The following is a 13,181-nucleotide window of genomic DNA, read 5'->3' as shown; positions in this document are numbered from 1 at the left end:
AATATATACACTAGAACAAAGAGAACATCTTCAACAAATGGTGCTGGCATAACTGGATGCAAACATGTAGAAGACTACAGATAGACCCAAGCCTTTAACCTTGCCCAAAAGTTAAGTCAAAATGGATCAAAGACCTCAATATTAACCCAGGCACATTGAACCTACTAGACGATAAAGTGGGAAATATCCTTGAATTAATCGGTACAGGAGACAGCTACCTGAACATAACACCAGTAGCACAGACTCTGAGATCAACATTTAATAAATGGGACCTCCTGAAACTGAGAAGATTCTGTAAGGCAAAGGACATAGTCAGCAAGACAAAACGACAGCCCAGAAACTGGGAAAAGATATTCACCAACCCCACATCTGACAGAGGTAGATGTCCAACAAAGAACTCAAGAAGCTGTTCTTGAAAACACCAAACAATACAATAAAAAAAATGGGTTACAGAACTAAATAGACAATTCTCAATAGAGGAATCTAAAATGGCTGAAAGACACATAAGAAAGTGTTCAAAATCCTTAGCCATCTGGGAAATGCTAATCAATACAACTCTGAGATACCATCTTACTCTTGTCAGAATGGCTAAAATAAAAAATACCAATGACAGTTTATGCTGGAGAGGATGAGGAGAAAGAGGAACACTCCTCCACTGCTGGTGGGAGTCCTAACTTGTACTGCCACTTTTGAAATCAGTATAGCGACTCCTCAAGAAAATGCGAATGAGTCTACCACAAGATCCAGCAATTCCACTCCTAGGCATATACCCAAAAGAAACACATTCATATCACAATTACATCTGTTCAACCATATTCATAGCACCATTATTTGTAATAGCCAGAAACTGAAAGCAGCCTAGATGCCCCTCAACTGAAGAATTAATACAGAATATATGGTACATTTACACAATGGAGTACTACTCAGCAGAAAAAAAGGAATCTTGAAATTTGCAGGAAAATGGATAGAACCGGAAGAAAACATTCTGAGCGTAGTAACCCAATCACAAAATCACAAACATGATATGTACTCTCTCATAGTTGGACCTGCTTTATGATAAATACTAGTGACCGTGCTTTATCAGAGCTGTTTTTAATGATGTTGCCCACAATGGTTTCCTTCCAGATGATGATTGAGAAGCTAATTAAAAAAATGGTGCCAGGTAACACAAGAGTAACAGAACTGTGCTGTTTTACTGGGATTTTGTATTTTACATTTTTGATGGAGAGTGAAGAACCTGGAAAAACTATTGCTGCTATTGATGCAAAACATACTGCCATATATATATTATATATATATATATATATATATATATATATATATATATATATATATTTAATTTTTGGAAACTACCTGTGCTGTCAACTTTGGAAAAAAGTATTCCAGTTTACCATTTTGAGTTGGCATTTTACAAAAATTAACAGCCATATTGGTCTAAAAATGTTGAACTTATTTTTTTTTCCATTTGTACAGGGATAATGTACTGTAATAAAGATGTAAGGTCTTAAAAAGGGATTTTTGAGAGCTCATCCCTTGTGAAGGTATGCTCTCCTGACCTGGACACATGGGGAAGTGTTCAGGCCTGGCCCAGGGTGATGTGGCAGATTTGGGGATTCCCTTCTTAGGCCGTTACCCCACCTGGGGAATGGAGGGGGGATGGCTAGGGGCTGGTGGGATTTTGGGGTGAGGAGAGGTAGAGGGAGAAGGATTTGATATCTGAAGCAAGCTTGTTACTAATTTGAACTAATAAAATAAATTTTAAAAAGACCATGCTATTCGAAAATAGAAGGGATTTTGAGAAGGGATTTTCATCTCATGTGAAGGGATGTTCTCTTAAACTGGACACATGGAAAAGGGCAAAGGCCTGGCACAAGATGATGGGTAGAATTTGGGGAGCCCCTTGTGAGTGCCTTACTCTGCCTGGAGAGTGGAGGAGCAATCACTAGGATCAGGTGGGAGGTTGGGGGGGAGGGGAGGGAGAGGAAGAATGGATTGATATCTGAAGCAAGCTTGTTCCTAATTTGAACTAATAAAATAAAAAAGCACTTTAGTTTTCCGATTTTAAAGTGGTTTAGCAATATCTTCTGTACTCTGACAGAAAGAGAGACAGACACACAGCGAGAAAGACACAAACAGACAGAAAAAGATTCTGTTTTGGTGGAGAACATTGCTGAGCAAGTTCAGAATTGCTGATATTCACCCAACTTGCAAAGGCAAAGACAGAATTCCAGAGAGTGACAGAGCAAGAGAGAGAGAGAGAGAGAGAGAGAGAGAGAGAGAGAGAGAGGGATGGAGAGGGGGTCGCTCATTGTATCAGGTAGGTCCAGTCCAAAGTAGGTAGAGTTGTAGAGGCCCAACAGTGTGAAGAGACATATACAGAGAGACAGAGACAGTGAGAGACAGAGATAAACAGAGACAGCCATTGACAGAGACAGTGAGTACTAGAGAGAATTTGAGAATGAAATGACAGACAGACACACAGACAGTCCAAGGCTTAATGTAGGCTTGCATAAGTGCATTATACATCCAGAGGCTGGCTCCCAATACACTCTTGGAGGAAGCTGTCTCTACCTAATGAACTCAGTCCTGCTGCCGAATCATCTCTTGCACCCAAGTAGATGCAGTCACATGATTTTCAAATCTAATCTAAGAGATGGAATTTAAACCTTCCTAGAAGAAATTTACCATGGAAATGTCCCGCGCGATCGTCTTGCCGGCAAGAACAACACAGGACACTCGGATCCTTCTGCAGTAAAGCTTTATGCATCTTGAGAGGAGAGCATAAGCTTACCAGAGCAGAGACCCTGAGCCAAGAATCCCGTCCCCTAATAAAGGCTCACAAACTCTGAGCGATGCGTGTACAGCTGGGATAGGTGCATGACTCGTCACCCTATATGACGCCATGGAATAGGCGGGGCTAGGCAGTGGAAAAACACTGGGCACATGGATACCAACGTTGTTTACTTGATCCGGCAGCGGATGTCAGCGCCATCTTGTAATGGCGAATGTGAGTGCGGCTCCTCACATGGAAATCTCATCTTTTTTACAGTAATGTGATCCCTTTCGTTTTCTTATTCCATTGATGTATTTCTTAGAGTATTTGACACTCTTTCACAAAAAGGTATTAAATGGATTTTCCACGATAACAGTAACCGCTAGATTCCCTTAAACATAAGATGGAATTCCAATGGAGGTGGCTGAAGGAGCTCGGTACCGAACATCTCAGAATATGGATTCACGCTTAACTCATCGGCAATTGTGGAACAAAAAATGCCTGAAGAGCTGAGAAGGCACAGGGGTCTGAACAGTGGAGGGGTAGAAAATCCGAAAGGAGTAAGTCTGAAACCCACAGATGATTCAGCAAATGTGGTAATGGATCTCATTCTTGGGATACATACCGATCTGATGGTGTGTTTCACCATTTAGTCAGTCCCAGAAAAATATCTCTGTCATATCCCGCTCAACCGGGACAGCACAGACACACGAAGGCTTAGTGTAGACTGAGATAAGTCAATACAAGGTCCAGTGCTATCTCCCAACATACTCATTGGTGATGCTGTCTTTGCCTAATGAAATCTGTCCTGCTGCTGCCATCATTTGTGCACCCAAGTACCTGTAGTCTACTGATTCGTCAATCTAATCTAAGAAATTTTATTTAAAACTTTCTGGAAGAAGCTATACATGGAAAAATTAACTCTTTTATAGTAATATGATTTCTTTCAATTTTTTGGCAATTTATGTACTTCTTAGGGTGTTTGACATTACTCCACAAAAAGGAATTGAACTGTTTTTCCAAGGTAACATTAACCGATATATTCCCTTTAACAGAAGATGTAATTCCAATGGAGGTGGCTCAAAGGAGGCTTAGTACCCAACATCTCAAAAGATGAAGTCAGCCTTAACTCATCGACAATTGTGGAACAGAAAATGCCCGAAGAGTTGAGATCGCACAGGGGTCCAAAAAGTGGAGGGAAGAAACTCCCAAAGGCATAAATCTGAAACCCACAGGTGATTCAGTAAATGTGGTGGTAGGTCTCTTCCTTGGGATACACACCGATTATATGGAGTGTTTCACCATTTGGTCAATCCCCCAAAAATATATCTGCAATATCAAGCTCAATTGACCCTGGGTATAGAGAGATTTCACATAGAGAGGGAGACCATGGCTTCGATACCACTAGAGTTGGTCATTTGTTTAAGTGGAAGGGGAAAGCTCGCTATGGAGTCGGAATCCTGAGCAATGGAACAGGAATCTTAGAATGTCCATGAACTTTAAATTCACTGACATGTTTGGAGAGGGTAAGTGGGGGAGATAGGAGAAGTGATGAAGAGGGTCAGGGAAAGATACCAGATATCAGCAGATAGCAGGTTGGAATTGGATGGTGACAGAGAGAATAAGACATCAAGAGTCTATAGGAATCTGTATTTTAAAGGCATCTTATAACCCTGTCTGTAGACTTAGTACACATGGAACCCTGGAATGAACAGAGTAGTGGCTGATAGAGTGAATGCTTCCAGGTGTCATGGTCCAGATCTCCCACAGAGAGATCACCGATGAGCAGAAACTGCCTCTGGGATCATTGAGAGGCTGAATACTAATTAACAGGAGTGCATCATTTTGGAAGTTTTGCATGGGTACCAGTCAGCACCCTAGAACTTACAGGAATAATTTGGGTTTACCAAAAACATAAATTGGAGACACATCAGGTGCCTCTTCATGATAGAAGTGCAATGACTGAAAGCATTCTCATTTTGGAATGGGAAGGGTATATATTGTCCAAAAACACCTTAATTTTGCCATTGTAGAGATGTGTAGCATGCTCTTCAGTACTAGAACAGAGATATAGAAAGACAGAGAGAGAGATGGAGATATATATGGAGAGAGAGAGAGAGAGAGAGAGAGAGAGAGAGAGAGAGAGAGAGAGACTAAAACAAACGGACAGATAAAATCTCAGTTTAGGTGGAGACCAGTCAGAACAAGTATAGCTCCTTGATTCACCCAGAGTGTAGTGGTAAAAACAGAGGACCATTCAGAGAGGGAGACAGACAGACAGAGAAAGAGAGAGATTGAGAATGAGAGAGAGGAAGAGAAGGAGACTTTGGCTTAGTGTACCCTGCAAACACATTGCAAAGCAGGTTGAATTATAGACTCCCACCCAGCGTGTAGAGCCATATATATATATATATAGAAACACAGACAGTGTAATACAGAGATACACAAAGACAGAGACATGGACAGTGATTGATAGAGAGAGATTTAGGGAATGAATTGAGAGAGAGACAGACACAGAGACAGGCCAAGGCTTAGTGTAGGCTAGGATAAATGCATATCACATCCAGAGGCAGGCTCACAACATACTCATAAATTATGCTGTCTCTACCTAATGAATTCTGTTCTGCTGCTGACATCATCTCATGCGCCCAAGATTCTGCAGTACAATGATTTTTCAATCTAATCTAAGAAATGGAATTTAAACCTTCCTAGAAGAAATTAACCATGGAAACTCACTTGTTTTACAGTAATGTGATTCCTTTCACTTTCTTATTCCATTGATGTTCATCTTAGGGTATTTGGTATTCCTCCACAAAAAGGCATTAAACGGTTTTTCCACAGTAACAGTAACCGTTAGATTCCCTTAAACATAAGAGGGAATTCCAATGGAGGTGACTAAAGGACGCTCAATACCCAACATCTCAGAATATGGTGTCAGACTGAACTCAACCACAATTGTGGAACAAAAAAATGCCCGAAGTTGAGACGACATAGGGGTCTGAACAGTGGAGGGGGAGAAATTCCCAATGGCGTAAATCTGAAACCCAAAGGTGATTTAGCGAATGAGGTTTTGGATGTCATTCTTGAGAAACACACCGAACTTACGGGGTGTTTCAAAGCTTGGTGAGTCCCAGAAAAACATCTGTGCTATGTCCACTCAAACGAGCCTGGGTATGGAGAGAGTTCTCAGAGAGAGAGCTTCCATGACTTTCACAGCTCCAGAGTTGGTCATTTGTGTATGTGGAAGGGGGAACCTAGCTATGGAGATGGAACCCTGAGCAATGGAACACGAATGTTAGAATGTCCATGAATTTTAGATTTTCTGGCATTGTTGTAGAGGCTGAATGGGGGAGACTTGAGAAGAGATGAAGTGGGTCAGAGGAATATATCAGAAAGCAGTTAACAGGTAGAAGATTGGAATTGGAAGGTGACAGAGAGAATAAGACATCAGGACTATGTAGGGATCTATCTTTTAAAGGGATCCTATAACCCTGCCTGCAAACCTAGTACCCATGGAAAGCAGGACTGAACAGAGTAGGGGCTGAGTGAGTGCGTACTACCAGGTTTCATGGTCAGGATGTCACAGAGATTGATCCCAGATGAGCAGGAAAGATCTCTGGGATCATTCAGATGATGAATACTAATTATAAGGAGTGTATCATTGTGGACAAGTTTGCATGGATCCCATTCAGCACGTTGGAACTCAAAGGAATATTTTGTGTTTACCAATAAATTGGAGACAAATCAGGTGCCGATTTATGATCGACACGACGTGTATTAAAGAAGTCTCATTTTGGAATGGGAAGTGTATATTTTGACAAATAAGATAGCTCCTTAATTTTTCCAATGTAGATAGGTTTAGCATGCTCTTCACTACTAGAACAGAGAGACAGAAAAACATGCATACATACATACATACATACATACATACATACATACATACAGAGACAGGGAGAGAGAGAAAGGTGACAGGGACACATAAAAATGTACAGATAAAAGTTCAGTTTATGTGGAGACCAGTCCAGAGCAAGTATAGTTCCAGGTATTCACCTTGGGTGCAGAGGTAAAAACAGAGGACCAACACAGAGGGAAACAGGCAGGCAGACAGAGAGAGAGAGAGAGAGAGAGAGAGAGAGAGAGAGAGAGAGAGAGAGAGAGAGAGAGAGAGAGAGAGAGAGAGAGAGAGAGAGAGAGAGAGAGAGAGAGAGAGAGAGAGAGAGAGAGAGACTTTGGATTAGTGTAGCGAGCAAACACATTAAAAATCAGGTAGAATTATAGACTCCCACCCATGGTGTAGAGACATATACATAGAGACAAAGACAGTGAGAGTCAGAAGTCAGAGATACACAGAGACAGAAAAGGTGAGTGATTGAGGGAGTTAGAGAATGAAATGAGTGACAGACAGACACAGAAACACACCAAATCTAGCTTAGGCTATGATAAGTGCATATCACATCCAGAGGCATGCTCCAAAATACTCATGGAAGACGGCTGTCTCTGCCTAATAACTCTGTCCTGCTGCTGACATCATCTCATGTACCCAAGTGTCTGCATTCCAACTATTTTTCAATCTAATCGAAATAATGGAATTTAAACAGTCCTGGAAGAAATTAACCATGGAAAACTCACCTTTTTTAGAGTAATGTGATTCCTTTCATTTTCCTATTCCATTAAAGAACTTCATAGGGTATTTGACATTCCTCCACAAATAAGGCATTAAAGTGATTTTTGCATGGTAACAATAACCACTAGATACCCTTTAACATAAGATGTATTTCCAATGGAGGTGGCTGAAGGAGGCTCTGTACCCAACATCTCAGAATATGGAGTCAGGCTTAACTCATAGACAATTGTGGAACACAAAAAGCCCGAAGAATTGAGACCACACAGGAGTCTGAATAGTGGAGGGGGAGAAACTCCCAAAGGTGTAAATCTGAAACCCAGAGGTGATTCAGGGAATGTGTGCTGGACCACATCATTGGGAAACACACCGACCTGATGGGTTATTTTCAAGATTTGCTCCATCCCAGAAAACTGTCTGTGATATCCCACTCAGCTGCTCCTGAGTATGGAGAGAATTTACAGAGAGTGAGCATCCATTGCTTTCACGGCTACAGAGTTGGTCATTTGTTTACTTGGAAGGGGAAAGCCCGCTATGGACACGGAACCCTGAGCAATGGACAAGAATCTTACAATGTCCATGAACTTTCGAGTTTCTGATATTGTTGAAGAGGGTGAGTGGGGGAGACAGAAGAAGAAATGAAGGGGGTGAGAGGAAGTTACCAGAGAGCACATAGCAGAGAGGAATTGAAAGGTAACAGAGATTAAAACATGAGGAGGGGTCCCTACCCAACATCTCAGGTTGTCTTTTAAAGATCTGTCTTTTAAAGGGGTCCCATAACCCTGCCTGCAGACAGAGTACCCATGGAAGCCTGGACTGAACAGAGTTGTAGCTGAGTGAGTGTACTCTTCCAGGTGGCATGGGCAGTTAGCCCGATGCCAGGAACTTTCATTCCCACCATCACTGATTATGGAAATTTGAGGTCTTAGATTTCAACTTAGGGTATATGGATGTCAAGTTCTCAAGACTGCTTCTTTTGGATGAAGTGGCATTGACCATCTTTGGGAGGGTTTTAGAATAGTGGGGTACTACCACTTCCTTGATTACCTGTTTACTCCACAGATTACTGGATTGTGTGACACTGTCTGGGGCATCCTAAGCGTCGGTAGCTGTCAGCAAGTGTAGGAGATGAAGTTAAGCTTGGAACAAAAGTATTTCTGAATTTCTCATGTCAGAGGGGATTATGGTCAGATGAGGGTGGTTTCTCTGAGGGAAAGTTCTCAGAGGAGGAGGAAAGCTGTCTGGAAACACTGAGAAACTGAACACTATTTATATGGAGTTAATCTTTGGACCTTTTTGCATGCGTCCCATTCAGCTCCCTGGAACTTACAGGAATACTTTGCATTTGCAAAAACATAAATTGGAGACATATCAGGTGCCTTTTTTGGTTGGAAGATACTTGGCTGAAAGCATTCCCATTTTGGATAGAGAAGGGTATCTTTAGGACAATAAAAAAGCTCTTTAGTTTTGCCATTTTAGAGTGGATTAGCTATCTCTTCTGTACTCTGACAGAGAGATACAAACACACAGCGAGAGACACACATACAGACACACAGACAAAAGGTTCAGTTTTGTAGAGAACATTCCAGAGCAAGTCCAGAGCTGCTGATATTCACACAAGTTGCAGAGGCAAAGACAGAAGGCCACAGAGTGACAGAGCAAGAGAGAGAGAGACAGAGAGAGAGCAAGACAGAGGGAGAGAGAGAAAGAGGCTCATTGTAGAAGGCAGGTCCAGTGCAAAGTAGGTACAGTTGTATTAAGACCAACAGGGTGAAGAGACATATACAGAGAGGCCAAGACAGTGACAGAAAGAGATACACAGGGATAGAGACAATGAGTGATAGACAGGTAGGGACTGAAAAGTCAGACAAGCAGACAGACAGACACACAGACATACCCAGGCTTAGTATAGAAGCCACTTCACTGAAAGTATTCTCATTTTGGAATGGGATGCAAATATTTCTTCCAATAAAAAAGCACCTTAATTTTGCCATTGTAGAGATATTTAGCATGCCCTTCAGTACTAGAACAGAGAGACAAAGGACAGAGAGAGATATCGTCATGGACATACAGATAGATAGATAGATAGATAGATAGATAGATAGATAGATAGATAATTAGATAGATAGAGAGAGAGCAAGGGAGACACAGGGATAATTACGAACGGTCAGATAAAACTTCAGTTTAGATGGAGACCAGTCCAGAACAAATATAGCTCCTTGTATTCACTCAGCTTTCAGAGGTCTAAACAGAGGACCAGACAGAGAGGGAGAAAGAGAGAGAGAGAGAGAGAGAGAGAGAGAGAGAGAGAGAGAGAGGATTTGGCTTAGTATAGCCGGCAAATAACTTTGCAAATCAGGTAGAATTTTAGATTCCCACCCAGGGTGTAGAGTCATATACATAGAGAAACAGATATTGAGAGACAGAGATACACAGAGATAGAGAGTGTGAGTGATAGAGAGAGTTAAAGAATGAAATGTGAGACAGTTGGTCATTTGTTTATGTAGAAGTGGAAAGCTCGCTTTGGAAATGGAAACTTGAGCAATAGAACACGAATCTTAGAATGTCCATAAACTTTAGATTTTCTGACATTGTTAAGAGGGTGAGTGGGGGAGACAGAAGAAGTGATGAAGAGGGTCAGAGGAAGATACGAGATAGCAGATAGCAAAGAGCAATTGGAAGCTGACAGAGAATAAGTCATCAGAAGTGGGTAGGGATCTGTCTTTTAAAGGGGTCCTATAACCCTGCTTTCAGATTAGTACCCATGGAATCCTGGACTGAACAGTATACTAGCTGAGTGTGTGCACTCTTCCAGGTGACATGTGCAGTTACACCGATTCCAGATCCTTGCATTCCCAACTTCACTTATTATTGAAATTTGGGCTTGTAAATTTGCAACTTATGGAATAAGGATGTCAAGTTCTCAAGACTGCTTCTTTTTGAAGAAGTGGCATTGAACATCTTTGGGGGATTTAAGAATATAGGGGTACAACCACATTCTGGATTTCCTGTTTGCTCCACGTATTTCCAGAATGTGTGACAATGTCTGGGCCATCCTTAGTCTTGAAAGCTGTCAGCAGTGTAGGAGGTGATGTTAAGTTTAGAACCAAAGTATTTCTGAAGTGCTGGTGTCAGAGAGGATTATGGTCAGAAGAGGGAATGTGTTCCCAGGGATAGTTCTCAGAGGAGGAGGAAAGTTTCAGAATCTGAAAACATTGAGAAGCTGAACACTATTTATCTGGAGTGAATCTTTGGACCTTTTTTTCATGGGTCCCATTCAGCTCCCTGGAACATTCAGGAATAGTTTGCATTTGTCAAAAGCATATATTGGAGAAACATCGACTGCCTATTTTTGATAGTAGCAAATTGGCTGAAAGCATTCACATTTTGGATAGAGATGGGTATCTTTAGCACAATAAAAAAGCACTTTAGGTTTGCCATTTTAGAGTGGTTTAGCAATCTCTTCTGCACTCTGACAGAGAGAGACAGACACACAGACAGAAAGACACATACATACAGACAGACAAAAGATTAACTTTTGGTGGAGATCATTCCTGAGTAAGTCTAGAGCTGCTGATACTCACACAAATTGCAGAGGCAAAGACAGCAGAGAGTGACAGAGAGAGAGAGAGAGAGAGAGAGAGAGAGAGAGAGAGAGACAGAGAGACAGAGAGACCAAGAGAGACAGAGAGAGACACAGAGAGAGACATAGAGAGAGAGAGAGAGAGAGAGAGAGAGAGAGAGAGAGAGAGAGAGGCTCAGTGCAGCAGCCAGGTCCAGTGAAAATTAGGTAGAGTTGTAGATCCCCACCAGGTCAAGAGACATATACAGAGGCAGAGGCAGTAAGAGACAGAGATACACAGAGACAGACACAATGAGTGATAAAGAGGTTGGGACTGAAATGTCAGACCAGCAGACAGACAGCAACACAGACATAAAACGGCTTAGTGAAGGCTGAGCTAAGTGAATACCTCGTCCAGTGCTGGCTCCCAACATACTCATGGATGATGCTGTCTCTGCCTAATGAACTCTATACTGCTTCTGACATCATTTTGTGCACCCAAGTATCTGTAGTCTACTGATCCTTCAATCTAATCTAAGTAATGGAATTTAAACATTCCTGGAAAAGGTTAACAATGGAAAACTCAACATTTTACAGTAATATGATTTTTCATTTTCTAAGTGCACTGATGTACTTCTTAGGGTGTTTGGCATTTTCCACATAAAGGCATTGAATGGTTTTTCCATAGTAACATTAACCACTATATCCCCTTAAACATAAGATGTAATTCCAATAAAGTTGGCTGAATTAGGCTTGATACATAACATCTCAAAAGATGGAGTCAGCCTTAACTCATCGACAAATGTCGTACAGAAAATACCCGAAGAGTTGAGACAGCACAGGGGTCCGAAGTGTGGAGGGAAGAAATTCCCAAAGGCATAAATCTGAAACCCACAGGTGATTCCACGAAAGTGGGGATGTGCTTCATTCTTTGGAAACACAGTGATATGAGGTATTTCACAATTTGTTCAATCCCAAAATGGTCTCTGCGATGTGTCGCTCAAACGAGCCTGGGTATGGAGTGAGTTCACAGAGAGAGTGCCCAAATGTCTTTCACAGCTCCAGAGTTGGTCATTTGTTAAAATGGAAGGGGAATGTTCGCTATGGTGACAGAACCTTGAGCAATGGAACACGAATCTTAGAATATGCATTAACTTTAGATTTTCTGACAAGGATGGAGTGGGTGAGTGGGGGAGACAGGAGAAGAGATGAAGAGGGTCAGAGGAAGATACCAGATATCACTTCGCAGATAGCTGATTGAAATTGGAATTTGACAGAGTGAGTAAGACAACAGGAGTATGTAGGGATCTGTCTTTTAAAGGTGTCCAATAACCTAGTCTGTAGACTTACTACCATGTAACACTGGACTGAATAGAGTAGTGGCAGAGTGAGTGCATGCTTCCAGGTGTCACGGGCAGGATCTCCCAGAAAGAGATCCCAGATGAGCAGGAAAGGGCTCTGGGATCATTGAGATTATGAATACTTATTATCTCAAGTACATCATTATTGAAACTCATTGCATTGGTACCACTCAGCACCGTGGAACTTATAGGAATATTTTGGGTTTACCAAAAACATAAATTGGAGACACATCTGGTGCCTCTTTATGATAGAAGAAACTTGGCTGAAAGCATTCCATTTTGGAATCGGAAGGGTATATTTCGTCCAATAAAAAAGCACTTTAATTTTGCCATTGTAGCGATGTTTAGCATGCTCTTCAGTACTAGAACAGAAAGACAGAGAGACAGAGAGATGGAGTGAGAGAGAGAGAGACAGACAGTCAGACAAAGAGAGTGACAGAGTGAGAGAGGGGGAGATAAAAGATAAAGATAAAAAGATACAAGGGAGAGATAAAAGCTCAGTTTAGGTGGATACAAATCCAGAACAAGTAGAGTTCCTTGTATTCACACAGGGTGCAGAGGTAAAACCATAGGACCAGACAGAGAGGTAGACAGACATAAAGAGAGAGAGAGAGTAAGAGAAACGGACATAGAGAGAGATTAAGAGAGATATAGAGGCTTTAGATTAGTGTAGCCCACAAACACATTGCAAAGCAAGTAGAATTACAGAATCCCACCCAGAGTTTAAAGATATATACAAAAAGACACAGACAGTTACAGACATAGATACACAAAGACAGAGACAGAGACAGAGACAGTGAGTGATAGAGAGAGTTAGAGAATGAAATGAGAGACAGACAGACCCAGAGACAGGCCAAGGCTTAG

This window comes from Cricetulus griseus, unplaced genomic scaffold (assembly GCF_003668045.3).
Source record: "Cricetulus griseus strain 17A/GY unplaced genomic scaffold, alternate assembly CriGri-PICRH-1.0 unplaced_scaffold_4, whole genome shotgun sequence".
Classification (NCBI taxonomy): Eukaryota; Metazoa; Chordata; class Mammalia; order Rodentia; family Cricetidae; genus Cricetulus; species Cricetulus griseus.
The sequence above is the reverse complement of the archived record's forward strand: the minus strand, read 5'-3'. Positions refer to the sequence as shown.